Below are 12903 nucleotides of genomic sequence, written 5' to 3' on the forward strand. Positions count from 1 at the left end.
TGTTGCATGCAGACAACACCTAAATCATTTTATCGATGTTAGGCAACCATTCCCTGACCGCTGGAAAATTCTGCAGCTGCATAGAATACATCAGCTCATGGATGAGTGAGAACTGCCTGAGACATAACTCTGGCAAAACAGGTTCTGCTGTTCGGCAAAAACAGCATTTACTAGTCCCTAGATTGGTGGCCCCAGAATTTAAGCCCACGTTCCACACCGGTGGAGAAAGTCAGAAATCTTGGAGTAATATTCGACAGGTGACTGACTTACTCTTAAAAAACCAAGTGAACCAAATTGATTCAGCGGTGTTTCACCTCCTAAGGATCATCAGAAAAATCATGCCATTTATCCCTGTCCATCTTCAAAAACTTGTGGTCACAGCACTAATCTTGTCTAAATTAGATTACTGCAATGGGCTTTATGTGAGTTTTCAACAGAAATTATTGACAAAACTTCAAGCCCTGCAGAATGTTGCAGCACGCCTTCTTTTTGGTATACCCAAACATCAGCACTAATCTTGTCTAAATTAGATTACTGCAATGGGCTTTATGTGAGTTTTCAACAGAAATTATTGACAAAACTTCAACCTTTGAAGTTGCGTTGCCTATAAAGCCCTGGATAATCCTAGACCAGAATTTCAAGGTCTAGGATATGCGATGGTTCCAACGTTCAAGGAAGCAGTTTGGGGTGGAAAAAGCTTTGTGACTAGCACTGCACAGATCTGGATTTCCCTTCCTCTTAACCTCAAAGAAGCCCAAATTCACCTTCAATTTAGAAAGACCTTTAGAACATGGCTCTTCAATCACTGGTCTTCTCCCTTCCTAAACTCACCTGACTCTGGCTCCTTGCAAGGCAGCACCAAGACACCCTTGGGGTATTTGAGCGCTATTCAAAATATATTAACATAACAAATAGACATCAGGGTTTGTTGTTTAAAAGAAATTGAATGGGGTGGGGAAAACCTGTACTGGCATCAGGATACACCCCCATCACTAAAAGCCAATAAGCGACTCTCCCCCTTGCTCTCTCCGCAGGGTGGCTGATAGGGTGATTTGCTCCCGGTCTCCCTTTTCCTGGGGCAGGAAAAGGGATGAAGTAGAAAGAACCCTAGACATCAGAGAGAGATTTTTTTATTTTAAAACATTAATATTGTGGGAGAGGCAGCCCCCGCCTTTTTATTACGAACAGCTTTCTGTCCCACTGAGTGCACTGAGTGGTCTTTTTGGGAGGCTATGTCCCCAATCTGCCTTTCCCACGAAGAGGAAAAAGCACACTGTTCCCATGATTTTTGCTTTAATATGGGAATTTGTCGGGACCTGGCACATACTGGCATCAGGCCCGGCCGTCTCCTCTCGTATTTGGATGTTTAATCGAAGAATATGGGCCAACAACTCCACCACCATCAAATATTCATAAAAACGCAAAGGAAGAACAAGAGGGGGAGGGAGGGGGGGGGGGGTTGGTCAAGTTATCAGAATGTTATTTCTTTGGTGTTCACAGTCATACTTTGTGGTAATTTACAGAATTGTGACTGAATAGAAGGGTTTGCTGAACTTCTCATTCCACTTGCAGCAGAATAATAATATATTTTTCTAAACGTAGGCAAAAAACGACGAGCTCTTCAGCAGTCAGAACTTAATAAAATGTGGTAGACATGACAAAGCGATGAATTGCTTAGGCACTTGCATGCCTGGCTTACGACCACTTACCTAGGTTCTCATATACAAGACAAGATATTTCATTTACCCTTTTGTTTCAAAACCTTGTTTTCTCCAGCAAAAGACATAGACTGATAGAACAGGCCAAGTACAGTCTGGGGAAGCTGGAGAATGAATGCAAATTAGCCTCCAGGAGCTCTTCATGCATGGAAAAGGTAGCTTTCCAAAGTTATTTAAATTTTTTTTAATTAAAAGTTAAACTTCAACATTGATTTGGATTTTCGTAACTATTACTATAGTTTTTATAAATTGTTTTACTAGCTAGTCCCATTCCTGCGGTATAGTATCAGGATGTTAATACTGGTTCCCAGTGTTTCTCTGTGGGCCAGCCAGCTTTTATACAGTGAAAATAGCTTTGAGGTGTAAGTAGATGTTAACTTTTAGTTTCTACATGTCCCACTTTTAATTACCATGTAACCTGCCTTGTGGGCTACAAGGCCTACATAGGGGTGACTTAGGAATATTTAAAAGGAAGGTTTTTACTTGTCAAAAGGGTTTATTTTTACTATTTGTCATGCATGTTTGCACTGTTACAGTCAGGCTATGACGGTAGACCTGTAGCCATGTTTGCACTGCCACTATAGTGGAAGTGTAATTATTTGATGCAACACAATAGTGGCATGTAACTGTTTAACTTTTAGGCTATGGGTACATTTTTAGGTATATACTAGGGACTTATAGACAAGTAAAATATGCCTTTAAGGAGTAAGCCAAATAAACCATAATTAAAGGGTGAGCAAAGGCACTTCACTCCTGGTTAGCAAGAGTAAAGTTCTAAAGCCAGGAAAAATATAGGGAGCCACAAAAAGTCTGAGGTGTCCGTGCAGAAAAGGAGGATTTTCTACACTGGCCACCTCACGCAAGAACTAGAGTATCTAATCAATCTCTTGATGGGCTTTCCTCCTCAGGTGATAGAACTTGAACAATTTTCTGCCTCTTCTCTGACCCTTGTCTGTTGTATGCCCCCCCTGAACCTACGTGTACCCGTCTGTCAACATCTTCCCTAGCTACTAACTCTGTCCATGGGGAACCCTTCCCACCTGTGTTAACACTATCTTATCAGATAATGTTAGATAAAGCGCCTAGGCATGATTGGGTCACGCTGTTCACCTCAAGTTCATTTAAGATAATGTGTCCCTACAGGTAAGCAAATAGCATAAAATCACAGTCAGTTAAATAAGTCTTGAGTCTCAAGAAAGTTCAAGATCAGTAAAGTTTAGGAATCATGAAAGTTTATTAAGAAATGAAAAGTGCAATACAGAAGGCAAAATGCCTGGTAAATCAATTAGCATATGGCTCAATCAAATGGTGAAAAGAGTCTGGCATGAAGTCAAGTCTCATAGCAAAAATATTCTAAGTTCGAAGTAAGACAGACTAACGAGGGACTGTTCTTAAAGAGTCGGGGAAATCTAGACTGGATCACCCCCAATCTTGGGGTCTTTACTAGTAAAATGCACAGAAAAAAGTCACATCAGCACAAAATTTATGAAATGTTGCATGCATGGTTCAACCAATCACAATACAGTAATTTGCAACAATATCCAAATTAATCATCAATCCCTACTTGACGATATGGCAACGGACGTCGCAATAGTATTCTGGTTACACACACACAAGGCAATGACCGTCTCATATTCTGAAAATGAAAACTTCCACTCCGGAATTCTTTGTGAAGAGCATGTGAAAACAGAGCATTTCATAATTGTGCATTTTGCTACGTGCTTTGGAGAGGTATGAAAACACATCATGGAGATTCAAGATGGAGCCAGGGCTGGTTTAGGGCAAGTTGGGACAAGCTCAGGAAAATGTAGTATTACAAAGTGCAGCGTTTTGGTTTTAATGCAAAAATGTTCCTGATGTTAACCACACAATATTTCTAAATCAGATATATCTTTCTCAACCCCCCCTCTGAGTGATTAATGAATTCATTTATTTTAATTATGTATCAAGTTTTGTATTGCAGGAACTTGACTCAAAGGTATCAGAGCGCTTTACAGAGTTTACACAGCAGCAAATACACGAGTTACATATGGAGTCAATATAAATACATAGCAGCACTATGTAGAAGAAGTATACGATAGGCTATGTGGACTTTATAGTTTTGAGGTAGTTGCACTCGATGTATATATAGCGCTTTACAGAGTTTGCATAGCAACAATTACACAAGTTACCTGTGGAGTAAATGAAAATACATATTAACAGTGTATAAAAGTAGTTTACAATAGATAGTACGATAGATGGACAATATCATTATAGTTCCGAGGTAGCTACGGTATGGTGTTGCGAAGGTGGGGAGAGTAGAGGCACATTTCTTCCCCCAAAGTAGTAATGCTCATATTTATGGAGACTGTGGAAGCAACAGACCAGTCACCTGGTTTACGGGGGAGGGTTTAGATATTTGTTGACAAGAAGTTTTTTCAGTTTCTTCCTGAAGTATAGGAATGATTGATTGACACGTAACTCCTGGGTCAGCGAGTTCCAGATTCTGGAAGCGTTCACGGGGGAAGGAGTAGGTGCAATATTTTTCTTTCTTAAATTTTGGTGGAATCAGGAGCAGACTGTTGGAGCTTCGACCTTTTGAACAGCCTTTGCAAGCTTATTTGCAAGCTAGATTATGTTTTCTGTGTAGAGATTCTTGTGGGTTATGCAAGCAGTTTTTAGTATAGATCTTGCCTCTGTGGGCAGCAAGTTGAGCTTCAGAGTGGGTGGGGTTGATGTGGTCGAAGCAACTCTCCACATCAGTAGCCTAGTCGCTGCATGGAGTGTAGCTTTCAAAGGGGCTAGGTGTATTTTTAGGGTGCCTGTGATCGTTGCATTACCGTAGTCCATCTTGGAGAGCAGTATGCATTGCACCAAAGTCTTTAGGTCTCCGATGGGGATAAAGGGTTTGACTTTTTTAATGTGTTTCAATGTGTAGAAGGCACCTTTATCAGAGGCATCAATATGATCTTTCATATTCAGGTGACTGTCAAGTGTAATCCCCAGAGATTTAGCAGAGTTGGAGGTGGATAGTTTGCAGTTTAATGCAGTGAGGTTGTTGGGCCAGATATCTACAGGCAAGGACTTTTCTTTTGGTTGGTTGAAGAGGAGTTCTGTTGTGTTGGGGTTGAGCTTAAGGTGGTTCCTGGTCAGCCAGGATTGAACCGTGGAGAGAGTGCTATTTTGGTGCTGGATGTCTTAAACGAATGAGATTTTCTTGTAGAATTGGGTGTCATCTGCATAGAGATGATAGGCAGCTTGTTTCAGGATCATTGCTAGGGGTTCCATATAGAGGTTGAATAGAACAGGAGACAGGATTGATCCCTTGAGGGACTCCTTGTTAGACTTGTGCTGCTTTTGAGGTTGAGTTGCTTAGTTTGATTAGCTGCTATTGTTGGTTCAGGAAAGAAGCAAACCAGTGAAGGACAGTTCCACTGATGCCTTCGCGCTGCAAGAGGGTGTTTAGGAGGATGTCATGGTTGACAGTATCAAAGGCAGCCGAGAGGTCCAGGAGGACTAGGAGGCAGGCCTGACCATCATCCAGAGATATGTGTAGGTCATCTATGATGCTCAGTATTGCAGTCTTTGTACTGCAGCCTTTCCTGAACCCAGATTAGAATGTGTTGTGTAGGTTGTATTTTATCAATCTGGTTGTTATGCAAGCACACATTTTTAAATGGTTTTGGCAAGAAGAGGGAGGTTATTTATGGGTCTGTAATTATTATGGTCTTTCTGGTTGGCGTCTGTTTTTTTGATGAGGGGGTGACTTGGCCGAGTTTGAGGAGTTAATGGTTTTTGTCCATATAGGAGAGAGGATGTAACAGATTTTTGACAAATGCAGCAGGGTGGGGGTCAGATGTGTGCAGTGTTGGCTTCATGCAAGTGAGTAATTTGAAGACTTCTTCAGAGATAATAGTTGAATTCAGTCCAAGTTACATTATTTTTCAGTTGCAAGGGGTTGAGTTTGGTGGTCTGGATTGCTGAGAAGAGGGGAAAATAGAGAGATAGCCATTAGTGAAAGGTAGGGCTTTGGGTGGACCCTCTTCTCTGGGGGGGGGGCACCCTTAGTGCGAGGGGGGAGTTGGGTGGCTCAAGTGAGTTCCACACTAGATAATGTTTCAGAGAAAAATGTGGGAAATTCTTCGCTGCGCTTAGTGGGATCATTGAGTGTTGAGGGAAAGAGGTGGTTTTTTGTTTGTTGATGTTGAAAAGGCCTTTAGGTCTGTTCCTAGACCGATCACGTTGGTCTCGGAAGGAGGAGGATTTTTCTCTGAAGATGTGTTTTTTGTATTTTAGGCGTTCATCTTGGAGTTTCAAGAGATTGGTTAACGATGACTGTTGTCTCCGGTTTCTTTCAGCCAATCAGAGTAGACACCTCTTTTTGTTAAGGTCTTTCTTGAACCAGGATCTGGAGAGGATGCTGCTTGATTTCTTGAGTTTCAGGGAAGTGACTCTCCTTGAAGCAGTCACTCCCCTGAAACTCACAATGCCATTTTTGTGTTGTAGTGGGCGGTAAGGTCATCGGCTGAAGTGAGGTCGGGTGAATGTAGAATTTGTGAACTGACTAATGCTTCTACTCTGCCTAGGTCATTCAGTGTATGTTTCTTGCACAGTGCTTGGGATGACTAGATTGGGATGGGCCTTTGTTTGGGTGGCATTGAGATTAAAATTAATTAGATGGTGATCAGTCCAGTCAGTGGGTAGGATAGAGTGAAGGATAAGGTGTTATGCTTAGAGATGATTGCATCAACGATAGAGCCCTTATTGTGAGTTTGTTTATTGTAGTGTTGGGTAAGATAATTTGTTTCCAGTAGGGTGCAGTGGCGGCTCCTCAAGGCTCAAAACTTGTAAAATAAAACAGGTTTATTATCATTTTATTTTTCAGGTTGTAAGGGCCGGCTAATCTTGGGGGTAGGGCAATCACAAGGGCAGTGACGAGAGGATATGGTGAGCATTGTGATCAGTGCGCATGTCGGGTTGGCCGGCCGTCTCAGGACTGCTAAACCGACATGCGCACTGAGCTGTCTTCAACCCAGTTACGTTGCCGGGTTGGAGACCACAAACATGCTCCCAGTCTCTCTGAGAGCTCAATTTCACGGCACCCAGACTAATCTAGCATCAGGATTAGGTACTAGGGACACTAGAAGCTTGTGTGCTGCAGCGAACACACGGAGCAGAAGAGTGTCGGGCGGTAGGTAAGTTCTTTTTTCCCAATTTTTAAAAAGGTTTTCTTGGTTGCTCGCCCCCCTCTCCTGCCTAGCCATTCCGACAGTACTGTAGGGTCATCAGCATTATTCAGGTGCAGGTTTAGGTCTCGTAGTATAATATCTGTGCTGCCTTTTAGGGACTTTTGTGCAATAAGGTCTAGTAAGCCTTTGAGGAATTGTGTTTTATCACCTGAAGGGTGATAGATTACATGACATTTGATGGGGTTGGTTCCTTTAGTGGAGAGCTGAACTCCTAAATATTCAAAGGTAGGATATTTGGTAATGTAGAAGGGGGTATGGTACAGGTTATTTTTGTGTATGATGACTAGCCCACCACCAGTGTGAACCTTGCTCTTGCAACAAACGATTGAGAAGCCCGGTGGGGCGAGGAGATCTTTGAAAGGGAATGAGTGGTCATTCAGCCATGTTTTGGTTAGGAAGCAGAAGTAAATTTTGTGTCTTAGGATAGTTTCAGCTTTATCAGTGGCATGCTTGGCTGCTGACCGACAGTTTAGTAGCATGCAGCATAGTGTAGGTAATGATTCCGGACCACGCTGACTGGGTTTGATGGTAGTGAGTTGGGCAGGCGGGTTGGAAGGGCGAGTGGAGGTCAGGGTCCTACTCCCGCCAATGATGACTGGAATCTTACGATGTTGAGGTTGGCCAGGTGCATGGTCATATGTGTTGCTCAGCATTTCGACTTCCAGTTAATCCAGTTTTAATGCTTCTAGGTTTGGGATGATGATGGGTGAAAGGGATAGTTTGCCTAGGGGTGAAGGATGGAGTGGTTAGAGTGTATATTTGCGTTCAGGTCGGTGTTAACCATAGATGCTTGAGGTTGGGGCAGGATGTGGCTAATCATTGCGTCCTTACTTAGTGACAAGATTTCATCCAAAATGGTGTTGATTTTGAGTTCTAGACGGGCCATTATATGGATCATTTGAGAAGTGATCGGGTCTGTGGTGGAGGAGTGGGGTATGAAGGCGCTCTTAAGAGTGGAGGCTGAGGTAGTACCCAGCCTGCTGTGCGTACGGGACTGAGAGCATATGTGTGAGATAGCTAAATTACGCAGGGCAGTGGAAGTATGCCATGGAATGGGGAATGTAATTCTGGTAGTGAAATTGAAGCTTCAGTGCATCTGGGTAAGGAAGAGGCTGTGGGGTTGGGTAAAGGTGGAGACAGTGCGAGGGGGATTAGGAATAGAAGGTTCCGCTGATTGAAGGGGGCGTGTCTGAGTTTTCTGAGAGAGGGTGGAGATGGAAAAGGATGGCATTGAGGTGCAGAGAGCAGGGTAGTGATCAGAAATGGTTAGGTTGTGTTCAGAGGCTTGGATTAGGATGTTCCCATTTCTGTAGATGGTTATGGATAGTTCTCTGCTAAAGTTCTCGGATGGGGATTTAGTGCGTTTAGATCCGTAAAGGACGTTGGTTGTTTGGTGACGTGATGGTGTTGTAGAAAGTTCTCTCTCCATTTAGCCGGTTACTTATTGTATAAGATAAAGTCCATTTTAAGGCCTTCGTGCTTGGCTGTAGAAGATGTCTGTTATTAGTGTCTCTGAACGTTCTTTGATATTTTGGTGTTTGGAGTTTTTAGCGGTATGTTTGGAGAGATACGAAGGGAATTTAATGCATATGAGTTGGAGCTGTAACTTTCCATGTCGGCGTTCCGTGGGGACGTTGACCCAGCTGTTGCTTCTGGGTATATCCAAAGTTTGGTTTATGGGAGAGTATTCATGGTTGTGCATACTAGTGGAGCGGGAGCTTCCAACGGCCAAGATGACTGCCTATTTCCTCAGTGGCATGATGGGGTAGGGGGTCCCAGGAAGATCCGGTAGGATCCCAGTGAGGAAGAGGAGGCCTCAATTGCTGCAAATAGCCGGTGGGCCTGTCGATCTTTCACTGTTCTTAGTTGGCGCAGTATCTGTGGGTTTGTCATGGAGTTTATAGGCGAGTCTGCAGGATATATATGTAGTATATACACCCATCGCATAGGTAGGATGATGGTGTCAACATGGACTAGTAGACATTAGCGAAGCAGGGTCACTACTGCATGTGCAAGGTAGGGTAAGTAGCATAAGACAGCAGCAGCATTTTAAAATAGTTGTATATGCACAGGATATCCGTATTGGCGGAAAATGGGCAGCAATATATACACCCACTGCTTAGGTGGGATGACAGTGTCAACATGGACTAATAGACATTAGTAAAGCAGGGTCTGGATGCACAAGGTAGGGTAGGTAGCATAATTTAGCTGCAACATAGAATGACAGAGACACACCATAGTGGTCGGGGGTTGCTCCTAATCTTGGGACTGTGCTCCATGGGTTTGTTCCAGGCCGGTACAGGGGATAAAGTGCAGGCCCCTCAACGTTCCTGTCAGGAGTCCTTGGTGTTACACGGATGTCGTGTAGGCTCCAGTAGAGAGGGTTCCTACTGGGGACATAAGCCAAGTCGTATTTTAACTATTAACATCTGTTATCACCCATCAAGATTTTTGATGCAAAAGTTGTCTTTGTTAACATACTATGGAGATAGCAAATGAGGAAGAAGTTCAAAGTGGGCTGTATGGACGATGGTGTTAATTCAGTAGGATCCTACTAGGAATATAGCCCAATTAGAAGCAACTTATCACAGAGCAACTTCTTTGTTATTATGTTGTTTTTCCAATCAAGAACTCGCATTTAAAAAATGGTCTACTCTCTTCCTCAGGATATGTCCAGATTGGCAGCAGAAGCACTAGAATGATCGTTTTGGCCTGGTCATCAGTCATCAAAAACCCACCATTCTCTTTCATAACACATTTTCTATCATCTTCCATTTCTTGCATCATGATTCTACCAAAACCTTAATTTCATAAACACAAACCGTTTTGCCCTCCATCTTCTTCAACTCGACATCGTTATTTTCTTTTCTTTGTAGATATTCGCTTGCACCTTCTTCACACACCCACAATTTAAGCCCCTTTTAAAGCAGATTACGTTAAGACATTTTAGCAAAAGAATGACACAAATTTTTTGTAAAGGAATCATAATTAGTAGAGTTGGTATTTTCATGAAAACACACCCACAATACTATCAAACTATTCAGCAACCTTTGCAAAAGATTTTACAGTCTCACTGAACTACACACCTATTGTTTCTGAAAATCAATCTTTATGTAATTTTGCCTCATGCGAAATATCACTATTCTACTGATGTCACCATGAATAAGCTTGCTACCCTGGTATGAAGGTGCAAAACTGTTGAAACATCAACACATTACTCCGCCGCCTTCTTGCGCAAGAAGAATATCTAATGAAAGGTGGTTTTGCGTAGCCCTTGCACCCATAGCTAAAAGCGCCTCATTTATTTGAGCTAATGCACCAGCAGTTTTAGTTTCTAAGAGATCCACCAAAATTCAGCAACTTTGTAATATTCATATCATGTAAGAAGATATAAAAACAACAAACACATCTGTCAGTGCTTGCACAGATCCATTTTTTGATCCTTTAAGATCCATACCTCTCCTTTCACTCATCTCAGTCACATGATATACACGCCGAAAGACAAGATCACAGCTTCCCACCCAATTGTGTGGGAGCTTGAGATACTGAGGCTTACCTCAAACATAATAGATTCCCCGTAAAATTGGTTCTTCACTAATCATAAACTTATCAATTACATAGCTCGCATTACACTCACTCTTACCAAGAAAGTCAACCAACTTGGCCCTTTTGGATTTCTCACTCTCCATACACATATTCTGCTCACAGGTAACACAAGTTTGCACATAATTTTTTCAACAGATCTAAAGTGTGGATTGTACCAATAATTATTAAAGAGCCTAACCATACAGCCTTGACCAATTTGAGTTGGACTATGAATGAATCTGCACATAGGAAACAACGTTGATTCGGGTAGAATATATTGCTTCTCGGCTGTGACCCACACATCATTTTGGTCTTTTGAATTACCTATTATCCCCTGGAAGCTCCCTTAGCTCACTCAATGTTTGAACTGAACTTAGCAAGAAACAATTTACATTTTCATAAATTGCTGTGATTCATTTCAGTTGATTGTAGCCTATTCAAGGGCAAACTATTTTCCTACTACATCTGCATAGCAGTTCCTAATGTAACTATAAATGGTCCGGTTTTGTGAACAGCACATTTTCCCACATAAATCTTGTTAGGTTTCTGCACTGATTCTAACAAGTTTAAAATGTATGTTCCATAGCGAATTGTGGTATGAGAAGATGGCATAAAACCAAAATTGTCCAAAATCATTGACCACACCAAAATCATACTGGCTGGCAATGTAAATTGTAACACTCAATTGATCATGTAAGCAGCATGCTCTTGTGATTGCAAATAAGTCTGCAACTTGTGACAAAGTTAATTCACGCAGGTGTGATGCTTCCATAATATTTGGTATGCTGCTCTCCGTGTACTATGATGGGCTCTCAGACAAGAAGATTCTACAAATATTTTCAAATCAAGTGGTACATCTCCATGTCGGGTCTTGGCTTGGTACAGAATACCATAATATCAACAGAATCATGATCACAGTTCTTATCACTATCCCTGTCTTTAATTGGCAAAAATGTTGTGGGATTCAAGGTACTTAAGATAGAAACATTATCGGCCGTCAAAGTCCTCTGCTCATCTTTGGTCAGATGCTAAGTTCATATATATGAGTAGGTACAATCTCAGCTGCTACAGTAGTTGTGTAGCCCATCACAACCCCTTCACTTTGCTGAATTGCAAGACTAACTGCTTCTTCCGATTCAAGACACCCAGGAAGTGCGGCAACAATTGGATCTAATGTTCCAGAGAAGGAATCCACAAGCCTCTTAATTTTGTCAAGTTTTGCATCATAAATGACAAGGCACACTATTCCCTCATGACAGAACAAATCAAAAATGTTTTCATAATTTGGCATTCCTAGAGCGGGTGAGCGACAGAGTTTGTCTCTGAGTTTGAGGAGGGCACTAGTGCATTTTTCGTCAAGTGGAAACAGATTAGAAACATAGCTGTGAGTAAGCCTTGCTAAGGACTTTGTAATGAGGGAAAAGTTTGTAATCCACTTCTAACCATTGCCAAAAACATTGTGACTTCTCTTTGTGTGTTTGGTGGATTCTTTCTTAGGATATCAGAAACACGTTCTTGACACTTTTCATACCCGTTCGGCAATATGATGACTCACATAGATCACTTCTGTCATACACTACTGCATTTTTGTGGGAGACACTGTATGCCCATTATCAGCAAGATGCTTCAAGAATGCAATTGCTTGTAATCTTTTTTTCCCCATCAGTTCATCAATATACTACACCAACACTGAGTTACAGGACTGTTGCAGGTTTTCCATATCTTTCTTTAGAATCTGGCTAAAGTTTTAAATACGACACCAAACAAGAATTTTATTTAAAATTATGAAAATAATGAGATATTGGTTATCCTTGTGAATAGGAATGGGTAAGAACCCTTAGCACAAGTCAATGATTGTACCCTCCTACATCCGCAGCAATCTGAAATAAAATTATAGCTGGATTCCTTACTACAGGCAACATTGGATTACAATTTTATTTCTTTTTCTCAGGTCCTGGACCACCCTTCATTTGCCGCTCGTTTGTTGTCAGATCCATAATTGGCGAGTTGCAAGGGCTACTTACCACTTCTTTTAAAATGCCCTGCATGATTATCTTTTTGAATTAAGGGGTTTATTTCCTCCACTGCTTCCCATGTAAGCGTGTACTGGAGAGTTAACGGGGTAAATCACATATAGTTTTACTGTAATTTTCACGGACTCTGCGGTTTTAATCAATCCTATCTACCTGTGATATCCCACATCTTCTCTTTCACTGTATCTCTTACATCTAGAAACAAATCCTATTTTGTGAGAACTAGGAACTAACGCACTTTAAAAAAACAAAACATTGAGTCTTCATCCAGCATGTGAAGCGCTTCACCATTTGGTGTGCAATCAATCAGGGAATTTTGAAGTGTGCTACTCACCCATG

Source organism: Triturus cristatus, chromosome 1_2 (genome assembly GCF_964204655.1).
Source record: "Triturus cristatus chromosome 1_2, aTriCri1.1, whole genome shotgun sequence".
Lineage (NCBI taxonomy): Eukaryota > Metazoa > Chordata > Amphibia > Caudata > Salamandridae > Triturus > Triturus cristatus.